The 15,019-nt window shown below is 38.7% G+C and overlaps 1 pseudogene; it reads right to left on the bottom strand.

Moving 5' to 3' along the window:
* Positions 1 to 660: 660 nt before the first annotated feature.
* Positions 661 to 1,649, bottom strand: LOC147609048 (dirigent protein 6-like; annotated as a pseudogene).
* Positions 1,650 to 15,019: the final 13,370 nt, after the last annotated feature.

The raw sequence follows: 15,019 nt of genomic DNA, 5'->3' as shown, positions 1-15,019 counted from the left end.
TTATATAAATTGACCTACTTGTTGTGTGAATATCTTGACACCTTAGCTAGCATCCCAATTAGGAGCATGTCCCCTCTCCATTGGTAGTAAGGAATGATAAAACCTAGAGAAGTAGAATCAACAACAATTAGTTTGACTAATGAGACCCCTTGCCCTCCCAATTATCCCTTTGCCTTCAACACTACACATTCCATTTTGAGAAGCTCAATGAAAGAACACCAGGTCCCATCTCTTTGGTATCATCCTAGAAAATTAGGCAATTACGTTATATCCATTCCATGTAGTAGTAGCAAGTCAGTGTAACCTAGATTTCTCCTATACCACATATGAAGGAGGAAGGAGGACGAGGAGCCTAGATTTATAGGACCCACCCTATGGATGTTCCCCATTCAACTAGACAATCCACCATGAGTATGCTCATATGCAATCCACCATGAGTATGCTCATATGCAACTCATTCGATTGCCACCTGCTCCTCATGCACTCACCTTTCAAAACCATTAATAATTATTTGTTATATTTTTTCCCAATAAATATTTATGTTAAACCCATTCTAGAGTTTATAAAGGTTATAAATCCTCCAATGGAACTCAGATTTATACATAATTTTTTCAATGAATATTTAATGCTGGAATCTACGAAGGTTATAAATCCTCCATATACGAACTCTGATTTATAAGCTATTTAACCCATTGGGTTTTTTTAATCATCTTATGCAACCACCTAGGAAAGTGCCACTCCTAGGAAAATTTTTACAAAGCTCGGTAGCCAAAGAGTCACCTCAAGGGCTACTCCAGATCTAGACCCACACAATGATGGCTTGATACACACCAAGCTATGCTCCATCCCTTGCTTATATCGAACTTGGATGTTATTTTTAATCTGGGATTATTATTTAATTCTCTTAATAGCCATTTGCTATGCCAAGTTACATTGTCTCTGGTTATTTGCTATGCCATGTTACATTGTCTCTGGTTATTTGGGGTGTGGCTGCAGGTAGCACACGTGTGCTGGGATTATTAAGGAGGATAGGCATCACATGCAAAGAAGTAGTCTAGTTATAGTAGAGGTCCAGATCAAAGGAGAGGATCCGCACGAGCTCGATGAGGCGATTGGTGACGAGGCCGCGCGCGAGGAGGAAATCGCCGGTGCCGCCGACGACGGTGAGGGTGCCCTTGGACCTCAACGATCTGCCCCATGATTGTGAGTGTGCCCTTGTAGGTGCCGTCGTCGATGGTGGCGGTGAAGATGTGGAAGAGCGCGTAGCCTTTCTGGCTGTCCAGCACGTACAAGCCCTGCGCCACCCCGGCCGACGCCGAGGTATTGGAGGCGCCCAGCGTGAGGGGGGCCTCGAAGGTGGCAACTACGCCGAAGCTGAAGGGGTTGGAGAAGGTGCCCGGAGGGAGGGAACCGTACACAGAGGTGAAGTAGGTGTGGTTCAGGACGGGGCTGTAGACGGTGTTGTGGAGGTAGAATGTGTAGTGGGAAGGTCCGGCCTTGATCTGGCAAGACGCCGGCGTGGTATTGAAGCTGATCAGCGCCAGTAGCAGGCATGGTGCGAGAAGACAGCGGCTGGCCATATTGCTGGGCAAAAATCTACGACTCAAGTGGAAGGGGCAAGCGGGACAAGCTGAGATTCTGAGCAGCGCAGCTAGTAGGCACACTACAAGCACAAGTGCGTTCATTCAAAACCTTTTCTTTAAGTTCGGATGTCAACATTTTTGTAGGTTTGCATGTTGCCTTCTCTTACCTTTTCTTAATAAAAAATATTAAAGATTCTGGCGACTTTTTTGATAATAAGCAAATTAAGCAATCCATATCTATAATTGATATGATAATATAGGATAAATAAAATAAATGGCACAGCCTGGCAAAGTACACGCCCTCATTCATGACTGATTAGTCAACATGTCATACGTAAACACGGAATGATACATAATGATGATCTACTCAAGCAATAAAACAACACCAATACAAAGTGCATCCATATATATATACATGGTCCTCTACAAAGAGAAAATTGTATCCTCCTTCTAGTGCTTGAAACAAATGTTTTTTTTTCAACCCTTAAAATTAAAGGCAATGTTTAGGCTAAACCAAGATTTAGACTAAAAAATCACTAGAAATCATACAAATGCTGGGATTTATAACTAAAATATACAAATTTCATCCCTTAAATTGAAGGCAACCTCGAATTTCGACTGCGTTTTTGAATTTCAGTCAAGAAAATTACACTACAAATCGGGTTATGTGAGCACTACCTCCTACAGGAGCTCAAACTGCTCCACTAACTTTAGGTTGTTCCAAGCAACTAAACCCCCTGTAGTGGAGGGTGACTAAGGATTCATAGATCCATGTATAAGTGGGCCAATATGCAATGCATAATAACATTTATAATTATATGGCATAAGGAGTACCTACTATAACAAGCCTATTTAATTATAAATGTTGTCCCACTTGTACTACAGTACAAGTGGGTCAATATGCAAGCTATAATAACATGGCCTACTTGTACCATAGTACAAGTGGGCCAATATGCAACTTATAATAACATTTATAATTAAAAGGCATATGGATATGGAGTACTTATTAACAAGCCTCTACGAAGCTAGATCTAGTAGACATGAATCTGGATTGCCATCCATGTCCTTAGCTCCAATCTTTTTGGATGCTTTTACTCTATTGATTGAGTTAGAAAAGTTGGATGGTAAAATAATCTTGTCCATAAAGGAGACATTTTGGTAGAAGAATGCCACGAGCTATTGTAACCAAAGATAAACAATTGAAAAAAATAAATTCAAATGGTTTGTTTCTCTTTCACATACATTCTAAGCATGCCCTCAAGAATGTAGTTAAGCTTTTCAGTATCTCTATTAGTCTAAGGATGGAAAGCAGTACTCATTCTAAGCTTTGTTCCAATGGTTTTGAATATTTATTGCCAGAAAGTGAAAGTGAATCTAGCATCTCTATCCAATTACTTGCTAGTACTCACTCTAAGCTTTGTTCCAATGGCTTTGAATATTTCTTGCAAAAATTGGAAGTGAATGTAGAATCTCTACCCAACACTATGTTTTTGGGTGAAGAATGGAGTCAAACTATCTTTTTCATAAAACGATTTTCTACTTCCATGGCTGCATCTATCTTTTTCATGAAATAAATGTGCTATCTTAGTGAGCACGTCCACTACCACTAAAAGTGTGTTATGTCCACCTTTACTAGTGTGGACAATTTAGTAATGAAACCATAGAAATGGACTCCTGCTTTTGATTTGAAGCATCTAATTTAAAAGGTTCCATTTCCCTAGGAACTCTTCTTGTATCTCTTGAACTCTAAAGAGCCATGCTCTTACATGATTTAGAATATCATTTTTGAGTCGTAGCCAAAAGAATGATTTTTGTAAGTTCGTATAGGTTTTTTTGAATCCTATATGTCTTAAGTAAGGCACATCATGATAATCCTTGAGGATTGATGTTATTTTAAGTATAAATATATTTGGAATGTAGGGGTCCTCACTTTGGGATTGTGTCGTATAGATAGGAAACCCTTGAAGTACCTCAATCGAGCTAGACATTCAATCACAACATCCCAAATGGCAAATAGTAGAGGTTTGGGAGGTGGAGTCCTAGAGTGAAGGTGTTCAAAACAAAGTATCAGTTAGTTAAAGTGGAAGTCAGTAAGTCAAAGTGAGTAGAGCAGTCCATGGAAGTCCAATATGTAACTCAATCGAGTTACATATTTACATCATGGCTACATGTCCATATCAAAAGCATTCACATCTCAACTGAGTTACATCGATAGTAGCCAACCAATGATGAACATGTGTAAAGCACGACGAACTTGAGGAAAAATAATATTTTTCCACATAGCTTGACCTAGTTATGTTGGTACCCAACCGATTATGGACACGTGCTTTTTTTATGTTCCATTAGGGAAAAACAATTGCTTAGAAAAAAATTCAGGTAACTTGATTGAGTATTGAACTGGTTATTAACACGTGTCAAGCTCGATGACAATGAAAAATAATAATTTTTAATTTCCTGTGTAACTCGAGTGAGTTACATGGAAACCCAATCAAGTATGTACACATGTCTAGGTCAATAACCTTGTGAATGAAATAAAAAATCTAGAAAATTCAAATCTTCAATTCTCCATGTAACTCATTCGAGTTACGTGGGTGTACCAATGCATGTATGGCACGTGTGTTCCAAGGAACCAATTGGAGAGTGACATATGTTCCTTGGCTCCAAACCCTAACCCTAACTCAGTCGAGATTAAAAGCCCTAATTCTTCCCCCCCTCTCATTATGACTATTCAATCTTAGAGCATAGTTCTTGACACACTCTCTCTCTATGTGTCCAAGGCTACTACAAGTGCCCGCGACCTTGACTAAAGTGCTCACACATACATCTACCTCATGGCCTACATCATCAGTGGCTCAGAGTTGGTTTTACTTTGTTGGGGCAGGTTACATTGGGTTGTGGGGTCTCTCTCTCTCTCTCTCTCAGAAAAGATGATCCGACTCCACTAAGTCCTTAGGAGCCTCCATGAAGTTTACCGATGTCGTTCCTTCTCCACTGGGTTTGCTGTAGCAGTCTCTTGCCATGTGTCCTGGCTTTCCACACTTGTGGCAAGTGAAGGTCCTTCCTCCTACTCTGCCTCTTTCTCGTCCTCGTCCTCGAGAGAATCCTCCTCGGGTGAAGAATGCTTTTTCTTCTCCTGGTGTTGAGTCTAGCCATTTCTTCTCTTTGCCTCTGCTTTCTTGCTCTAGTAGAGCTCCTTGTATCTTGTGTAGCTTCAATTCACGTACATTCTTTAGTGTTGCTATGTTAAGGGGTTTTTTAAATACTTCTTAAACGCACGTGATACGAAGGGTTTTCTAGTAGTGCACCCCTCGAGATTAAACTCTATGCATTAAGCTCTATGCATGCATAGAGCTCTATGCATAGAGCTTAATCTCGGCATAGAGCTTAATCTCTACATAGATCTCTATGCATTATGAATGCATGCATAGAGCTTAATCTATACATTAAGATCTAAGAATTGAGCTTAATACATAGATTAAGCTCTATGATTAGAGCTCTATTTATAGATTAAGCTCTATTTATAGATTAAGCTCTATGATTAGAGCTCTATGATTTAGCTCTATACATAGAGGACCTACAAAACAAAACCCCTCTTTTTGGTAGATAAAAATAGAGGAGAGAGGATAAAAAGATAGGAAAGAGAGAGGATAAAAAGATAGGAAAGAGAGGAAATATAGGAAAGCACTTACCTCTTTTTGGTGATGTTGAAAGAGAAGATTAGAAGACCTACAAAACCAACAAAAGGGTGAGGAAAGGATTAGTAATGCATGTATACAAAATCAAAAAAACAGGAAAGAGAGAAAAGCATTTACCTCGTTTCGGTGAAGTTGAAAGAGAGGATTATAAGACCTACAAAGCAAAACAAAAAGTTAAGAAAAGAATTAATAATACAAAACCCTAAAAGTGTGAATAGCATGGATACACAAGGAGGTTTAAGCCTTACGCATAAGGAGGTTTAAGTATAAGCCTCTTATGCATAAAAGGCCTCTTATGCATAAGCCTTTTAGGCTTATGCATAGGAAAGAGAGAGAGAGACAGAGAGAGATAGATAAGAGAATACCATTCAAAAATTTTAAACATAAGAAGCTTATGCATGAGGGAGAGAGAAAGAGAGTGAAGAGAATACCAATCAAAAACCTTAATTCTAAACATACCATTCAAAACCATGAATATATGAAGAAGTGGAAGAGACAAGTGAGATAGAGATTACCCTGTGAGGAATCGTCCTTGGGAGGAGACTTGAGAAGAGACTTTGTGAGGAGAACACAAAGGTTGAGGTGCAGCCATCATGAGGAAGAGGTACAGTAGAGGAAGCAGAGGGGAAGCGAAAGTAGTTGCGGCGTCGACGCGGGCGGGATTATTCGATTTTTTTAAAAAATAGAGCGCGTCTATAGGCACGTCTATAAGCGTGTCTATCTCAGTATAGACGTGCTTATAGACGCGCTTATAAACGTGCACATAGACGCACTTATATCCGTGCAGATGGCTACGTAAACCTCGCCAGATCGCAAAATCACCCATGGCCCCTCTCTCACTTCCATCTCTCTCTAGTTTGTGCGTCTATGTTCTCATTCTCTTGTAGTCATGGAAGACCAAACCCGCCACACTCACACTACAACAACCCCCCTAATGACGGGCCAAAATGATGCATTTTTCCAAAGGAATTACTTAAGAGATGATGAATGTCACTTAAGCGACGCGTTTTAAATGTAAGAAAGTCGCATCGCAAAGCCCGCCATCTTAATAGGGGTGGCATAAGCCACATTATTATGCCTCGTATAAATGATGCCTTTAGCGATGCTAGCAAACTGCAAAGCGTTGCTTAAGAGACCTCTTTTATAGAGCCTTCACTTACACAAAGCTCTCGGAATTTTTTTTAAAAAAAACCCAAAATAGATGGTTCCAAGAGTAGCAAGAGCAGGGAGTGCTTCACTTCATTCTCTGTTTCGCCTCAGTAGTGCTTCATCGGCAGTAGATAGCGTTGCTTCCCAGCTTTCAGACACACAACAACTCTAAAATTATGCAGCCCACAACTAAAAGATACGTAATTGCACTTCACCATGACCAAATCGAAGACCACAACAGTGTCCACGGAAGCAGCATCAAGCAAGCGTTCTTGGCAGCAGCATCATCTTAGGCTCAGCACTCAGCAAGATATTCAGTTGATGTTAGCAAATTTCAGAGCACATCTATCTCAGCTGATCCAGTTGTAACGTTAGGGGTTGCCTGTACAGAATTTCATTACTTTTGCTTGTTTCAAGGCGCAGCACAGACGTAACAGTTTTTGGGTCTAACAGTTCACATCATTGTAGGCGACAAGATTTAAAATGATTTGAAGCGTTTCATTATTCAGCTAACTCTACCTACAGAGCGTTGTTTACCTACATTCAGCTGTCTTTGTCAACGATCTGAAGTGTTGCAAGAAGATTGTGCTCTAGGTGATAATGTGATCTATATTGCGGCCCAGTGTCGTCTAACAGTCGCACATCGTCGTCTTTAGCAAACTGAAGTGTTGCAAGCAACACTGCAAAGAGCCACTGCAATAAACGCCAAGGGGTATTGTTGTGCTCAAGCGCTACTGCAACAAACACTCTTTGCAGTTAGCTTCGCAGCATAAATGCCTAGCTTCACTATCACAGGCAACAACACTCAGAGGAGCAACCCAGAGCAGTAGCGTGGAGTGTAGAGCCAAGGTTTTCTTGAAGCTTTTGGTGCACTCACAGCTGCTCAGTCAAAGCGCAGAACGTCGTTATAAAAAAAAAAGAGAAGAGCTCAATCATAGTAGATAGCTTTGCAATTAGCACAGTCTTTCACGCATCATACAACCAATTCTGCAATGCAGCTAGCAAATATTTCATTAAAAAACGATCAATGTTTCCAGCAGCACTGCATCGCATAGGCTTGGATTTTCTGGCAGAGGCGATTTTCTCTTTCTCTACAACGTAGAACATCTTCAGTGCAGATAAAAAAAAGGCGCACACGTTCTTTGGCAGCCGAAGCACAAAAAAACAGACGTTCTTTGGCAACGTGAAGCACTCAAGGTAACTGGTCGTTCACCAACGTGGGCTTAGCATATTTCAGGTGGGCTTTAGCACATTCCAGAGCAGTCATCACCACGACATAGCTAGTAACGGCATGGTAACAACATCACTACGTCGGCCAATACAGCAGCTAACCACATAATCGTCAGGCGTTTGAGATAAGTATCATAGCCTGGGGGCTCAACAAGCAAGAAAACAACGTGGCTCTTACCCTCACAGGGAGAGAAAAGGGTTGCACCTGCAGGAAGAGAGTGAGAAAGACAAAAGCGAAAGAGAAGAGTGAAGGAGGAAACACGTATACCTTTTTGGGCTGCTTTTCACACCTCAATAAAACCCGTCATTGGGCATTCACACGTACATTTTTTGCCATTTGGTGCATTTTTTGGGCATTTACACGGGCATTTTTGGTTACTTTGGTGCATTTGAGAGTGCTCACACGTGAGCCCTACCTTCTGGATTGAGTTTTGCACTATTTTGGACATTTGGTGGTGATTTGCATTCAGTTTTGGCCCTTATTCACATGCGGGTGATCATTCTGAGTCATTATTTTGGCCTTTGTTCACATGCGGGTGGTCATTTGAGCATATTGGTGCTTTCCACATGCGGTGTGGAATTCTTGAGCAAATTTGGACATGGGGATCCATTACTACCTCTACCTCGCCTATGATCGTCATGCTGTCCACCATCATCGTCTCGTCGACATCACTACGATTTCATCCTAGGTGTTGATCACGCGAAATCCGCTCGTATCCTATCACTCTGGCTCCATGCCCATCATCTTGATATCTTAGATCATCATACACATATAAAGGGTTTTGTACAAGAAGAGATAGTGTGTGGTTTGGCTCATGCCCATATACCTATTGACGTAGTGGATCATGTCTTTGACATTTTGAGTGATACTACCTAGGATGACAGCATTGTTTCACTACCCTTGAATGATGTCAACCTTGAGATATGTTCTTTTGGCTCCTACGGATGTCGACACGAGCCTATGTTCTTTGGAGCTAGGAAATCGTCCTTCAAATGCATTCTTTGCCACTAAGTCTTGAGGAGCATGGTTTTTCAATATGTAGCTCAACATTCAGATGCACCTATGATATATCTTAGTCTCGGCTACACAATGGCTCTTTTATGCCAAGACCGTTTGACATTCTTGCTAGAAGTTTTGAGCTTTGTTGGTGGATACCTTTTGTGCTAGATTTACATTGCGATCGTGAGGATGGGCTTACGAGTTTTCCTTTCAACCCTAGAGCTACTATTTCTTTGGAGTCAAGCTTTCCTTTTGTTCTAGGATCTACTACCATTTCATTTGGGAGAGTTTGGATGTATACCATACATGTCCTTTTGATCTTGGAGAATACTTGACTAGCTTCGTCATTGAGAGTGGCTCCTTTCCACATTATCGTGGGACCATTGCCTTGTATTTTGCATGCCTCGGATTTCCTTTTGATCTAGACATATGCATAGGTACCCTCATCATCAATGGGAGCCCTTTATCCTTTCCCTTTGACCCTGCGGGTCATATGATTCATGTATGGGTCTTTCGCCCACATTGACATTTAGTCATGGATGTGATTTTTAGCTTTTGTACATAGCCACTTGTATATGTCTTTTCTTTGGGCACGACCACTCTTCGATTTTGAGAACGAAATGATTGTAGGAGGGGATAGTTTGTAATAAAGTATATTTTGTTGCACATGCACATGGGAAATAGGGCCTAGGTGCTTGGGCTTAGTAATATTTACATGTGTACTTTTGGTGGGGCTTGGGCTATATTAGGTATAGGGTTTATGGGCATTATACCCTTTCTGATCATTATACTTTCATGAGTACACTTACTCTAGTTTGGATCTCTAAGCTTCCATGGTGAATTTCTCCCTCTTGAGAAGCTTTATACTCCATTATAAGTGCAATAGGTGGTACTCCCTATGATGAGTAGAACATGTATGTACTCCATGCTAATGACTGCAATGCCTAGGTTCCCTTTCTTGCATATTTCCTATTCCTATCAAATTTATTACTCCTATGCCTTTGTGAGTCCATTCTCTACAAAAATGCTATGAAGAGTAGACACTAAGCTATGAATGAAATGAGCATAAAAGTATGTGCATTTGTAGGAAACAACACTCTCTTACATTGCATTACATTAGATATTCTAATTCATAAGATAAGATTTTTCTTATTTAATTGGATTATTATGGATTAATAGATATATATATTTAATTAAATATATACAAAATATTTGGTTGGATTTTTAAAATGGAGAGAAGTTTCATATAATATATTTCTTTTAAAATAATAAGACACAAAGTATATTTCTTTTAAGTTTAAAATAATATATAATTAATTTATATATATTATAATTTTTAGAGATTTTTTTTAAAAAGATAAAGAAAAAAAATTAAAAAATGTATCTTTAATATATATATATATATTAAATATATTTACAAATAGGTAATTTTTTAAAAAATCATATATTTGTAAGAATATATTTTTTAATAAATGTATAAATTATCAAAGAAATAAATATCATAAATTTATTTTAGATTCATATGCATGGATTATTTATAAATCAAATATATATATTTTACATATCTGTGAAATTATTATTGGATGCACTCATGCATGGGAAGTGATGATGACATGGAAACTCGAGTTGATGATGTGGAATGGTAGAATGGTGATGTGGCATACACGTATGTTACAATAGATATATAGAGAGAGGTCTCATATTCTTTCATCTTGCATCCAAGCAAAAAACACCATAACTCTCTCTCTCTCTAGTGGCACCAAAACTGAAGATGATGTGATATATCCATGGTGGAGTTTTTGATGATAAAAACTAATAATGTGGTAATTTAGTGAGGTGGAAACTCTCCCTCCTTGATGATGTGTTCACACTAGTTTGGTAGCTCAGTAGGACATAAATATGTCTTTTGAGAGGTCTATAAAAAAATTCATATCTTGTGAATGGGAGGGGTATTTTAGCATTTTTCTTCTAAGGCATGTCTTCATGAATGTGGCAAACCCTGGAAAATTATTCAAATGATAAAAAATAATCTTAAATATAATTGATATTAAAATAGATCCTTGTACTCGGTTTATTGAGCTCCTCAAAATGGAATGTGTGCCAAGACTCCACAACAAGCCCTTATTTGTTCTATGCACCACAAAATCCTAGGGCAAAAAAGAACCCCCACTTGCTGTTGCTATTTTTGCATGATTTTCCTTTTTTATTTTATTATTATTTAATACTTAATTTTCCACCTCCTGTAACCTACAACTAACTTAATTTTAATATTACTATTTTTGATAAACTAATACTAATAATAACTAGTATTTTTAATGCTATTAATATTTGTTAGCTAAACTAATATTAATGCTAATACGAATTGCTAACACTAACAGTCACTAATTGACACTAATATTTATTCTAATACAATTCCTAATGCTAATCTTAATATTAATCACCAACTATTATTAATAATTAAACCTATTATCAATATTAACTATTTATACTAACTTTAAAAACTAATAATAATAACAACTAATAAGGACTAACAAATGTTAATGCAACCAACTATTTTAGAATGCTAATCAAAGCTAACAATCCTCATCTAGTAACCTTAAAATAATAAAGGAAAAAGGCTAACTAATCTCAAAACCACAATAGTGTTTTAAAAAAATCAAACAAAGTTACGTTTTCCAAACTTGCAAGTCTACCAAAATAAATCAAAACCGCCCAATCTATTACTTTATCCCAAAATCAACTAAAAAATGTGCTTCCTCTCAACCAAATTAGATCACTGCAATAGATCTTTCACCGATTGTAACAACAAATACTGAATCTTTCACTGAATGGCATAAAGAAAACAAACCCTACACAAGAGTCTACACAAACACCAAGGAAAATAACCTTGCTTTCCTCAATGCTATGCCAATGGAAAGACCAAAACCACCACACTCACACTACAACAAACCCCCCATGGGCCCATAATGATGCATTTTTCCAAAGGAATTGCTTAAGCAATGACAAACTTTGCTTAAGAGACGCGTTTTAAATGTGAGAAAGTTGCATTGCAAAGCCCTTCACAATAGGGGTCGCATAAGCAACATATTATTATGCCTTGTATAAATGATGCCTTTAGCGATGCTAGCAAATTGTAAATGTGTTGCTTAAGAGACGTCATTTATAGAGCCTTCACTTACACGATGCTCTAGGAATTGAAAAAAAAGCCCAAAATAGATGGCTCCCGCAAATTTTCAGGAGCCATCTCCTTTGTTTGCATCGCTTCCCTTTGCCATTGAGTCCGAACGATCGCCAACTATTACCGTCGTCGCTTCTCCATCCATTCGTGCCCCCAACTGCTTCGTCCATCTAGGTATCTTTACACTAAATATGTAATAAAGTGGAATGGTCTCATATGAATAATGGGCCCAAGGACAATTGACCATGCCCATGGGCAACACTTATGATAGTGTGAAGTGGGGGTCATGTATATAGGTCTCATACACCCTACTTTTGATACCTTTTTGATAATCAAGCTACACAAGCCTTTGTCTTCTCTTCATGTTCTAATCCTAGGTTAATCTCTCATATTTACCTTAATCTTAGGCTAATGAGGATCAATCTAGATTGCCACGTTCTTTCATTGGGATAGCATATATGTGGTGGTAGACTGCTTGACAAAAGTGGTGCATTTTATCTCTTCCAAGGTCAAATTTACAGCATCTATGGTTACAAAACTGTTTCTAGATCATGTATTCAAGTTGCATGGAGTGCCACAACAAATTGTTAGTAGTGACCGAGATGTGAAGTTTATGAGTTCATTTTGGATGACATTATTTGAGATCATGGGGAGTGTTTTGACACCTAGCACCGCCTATCATCCCGAAACGGATGGGCAAACCGAGAGGGTGAATAAGTGGGTGGAAACTAGTTAAGGCACTATTGTCATGATACACAAGGTGTTTGGGATGAGTGGTTGTCACTTGCCGAGTTTGCTTATAATAGTACGCATCATGAGAGCATTGGCATGTCACCTTTTGAAGCACTTTATGGGTACAAAGTGAATATGCCAATGATGATTCAAAAGCAAGAAGGGGTGAATCCTAATGCAAAAGAAGAGATGGAAAAGCTCTTGCAACAATGCAAAAGAAGGGCCTTTGTTGCAAGAAAGGATGAGTCATTATGCTAATACTCATCGCTATTATGGGCCATACAAGGTGGTGAGGTGTGTTGGTAAAGTTTCTTATCAACAATTGGCACTTCCATCAACCTGAAAGATTGATGATGTGTTCCATGTATCACACCTTAAAGCTTACCTTGGGCCAGAGGTATTTGTGCAAGATGAATTGCCTCTAGTGGATGAGGAGGGAATGATTGAGTATGTGCCGAAAGCAGTTTTGGGCACAAGAGAAAGAGTCCATCACAATCGTACATTAGTGCAATACTTGATCACATGGCGAGGGCTACGTAAGGAATAATCTTCTTGGTGGCAACCTGCCTCTACATTGGAAGGATTTGAAGGGTTGTTGGATTCATTTTGGAAGTCTAACGAGGGGCCTTAATGGTGAATTAGCTTGCTGCTGGAAATTATTGTAAATTGTGGACATCCCTATACCTTTGGGAATTGCATGCATGATGATTAGAAGCTACTCAAGGTTCTTTTACCATTATGGTGGGGAAGAAGTTATAGCATGTTTTGAAGGCTTATTGAGTAGTTTACAGCCATATACATGTGATTTTGATATCCCATACATGGTGAAAGCATAAGCCTCAATTTACATGCCCATTGACATATATCCTCCATGGGAATTGTGATTGTACATATCAATGGTTTTGAGGACGAAACCATTTAGGTGGGGATGGTTTATAACAAAGTGGCATGGTCTCATATGAATAATGGGCCCAAGGCCAATTGAGCATGCCCACGGACAACACTTTTGATAGTGTGAAATGGGGGTCATGTATATAGGTCTCATACACCATACTTTTGATACCTTTTTAATAATCAAGCTACACAAGACTTTTCTTTCTCTACATGTTTTAATCCTAGGTTAATCTCTCATGTTTACCTTAATCTTAGGCTAATGAGGATCAATCTAGATTGCCACTTTCTTTCAAAATACAGAGAGTGTGTTAAGAAGCTCACAATCTTGTACAAAAACACACTCATATACATTGTTCACATGTCTATAAATTTCACTCCAATATGCTTGTTGATGTTGTGATTAGCAAAATGACCTTCCCTACTAACACTTTTAGAAACATGGCTTGATGTCACCTCTTTACCTTTAGGGTCTCCGTATTGAATGTCATTTGTACTCAAGGAATTTCTACCATAGCACATCCCTCTTCAACCATGACATTCACCAAATTGTGCCAGCTACATACATGACCCTTCAATTCACTGAGTAAATCATTACATGTACATAAACCTTTATAACCATATCAGCTAGCAAACCTTATTGCTATTAGGCAAGTTGAGCATTGCCAATGTCTTCTTGTCCAACAATCATAGTAGATATGATTGTTGCTTTCTCCTTTGCTATTAGGGTTGATGCCCCATAAAAAATATAGTATGTTAAGAAGCTTGAGTTGTCCAATCATTGTAGCTACAATTCCAATAAGAAGATTTTGACTGAGGTAGATCAATATTAGAGCGTTACAGTTGTTGATGCCTTCAAGTATCCTTCCTGTGAATTGATTATGTCCTAGATTAAGGTACTGTAACTTAGACAAAGTTGTGATTTGGGATGCAATACCACCATCAAGGTTGTTGAGTGGCAAAGACAGCCAAGTGAGGTTATTGAGCCTAGCTATGGTGTCGGGCAAGGGCCCATTGAGTGCATTTGTCCCTAGATCTAGCGCTTGCAATGTCAATGCATTAGAGGAAATATGGACTGCAAAAAGGGCCCTCTAGGATTAATTTTAAATGACATTTGAATCAAGTTTGGACCAATGGGAGAGGGGGGGGATAGTAGGGAAGTAACTGTTAAGATATTTTCAGATGTTGGCACAGGACAACTTGATAAAGGTGGTTTTGAGAAGAAAAGAAAGGGCTTGGTAGTGCAGCAGATGAGAAGTAAAGACTTTGTTAACCTACTGTCTTCTCAACTCACAAGTTTCACAAAACATAACTTCATGTTTAGGTGGTAGTCAACATAGTTTAAATAATGCTTGCTTAACTTTCCATCAGATGTTGTGGTTTCAGTCATTGACTTTGCAGAGAATTACTCATTTAAATTTCAAAATGAGATACAATCCATGCATTAGTACTCGACTCAAGTCACAATACTTGTTCACATAACGTATGTGAGAAACTATAGTGGTTCAACTAAAAAAACCACCATTTCTACATATCTAACGATAAGATGCATGATGACACA

The sequence above is a fragment of the Cibotium barometz genome, chromosome 52, assembly GCF_041138505.1.
Source record: "Cibotium barometz isolate CiBa-2024 chromosome 52, ASM4113850v1, whole genome shotgun sequence".
Lineage (NCBI taxonomy): Eukaryota > Viridiplantae > Streptophyta > Polypodiopsida > Cyatheales > Cibotiaceae > Cibotium > Cibotium barometz.
The sequence above is the reverse complement of the archived record's forward strand: the minus strand, read 5'-3'. Positions and strand labels throughout refer to the sequence as shown.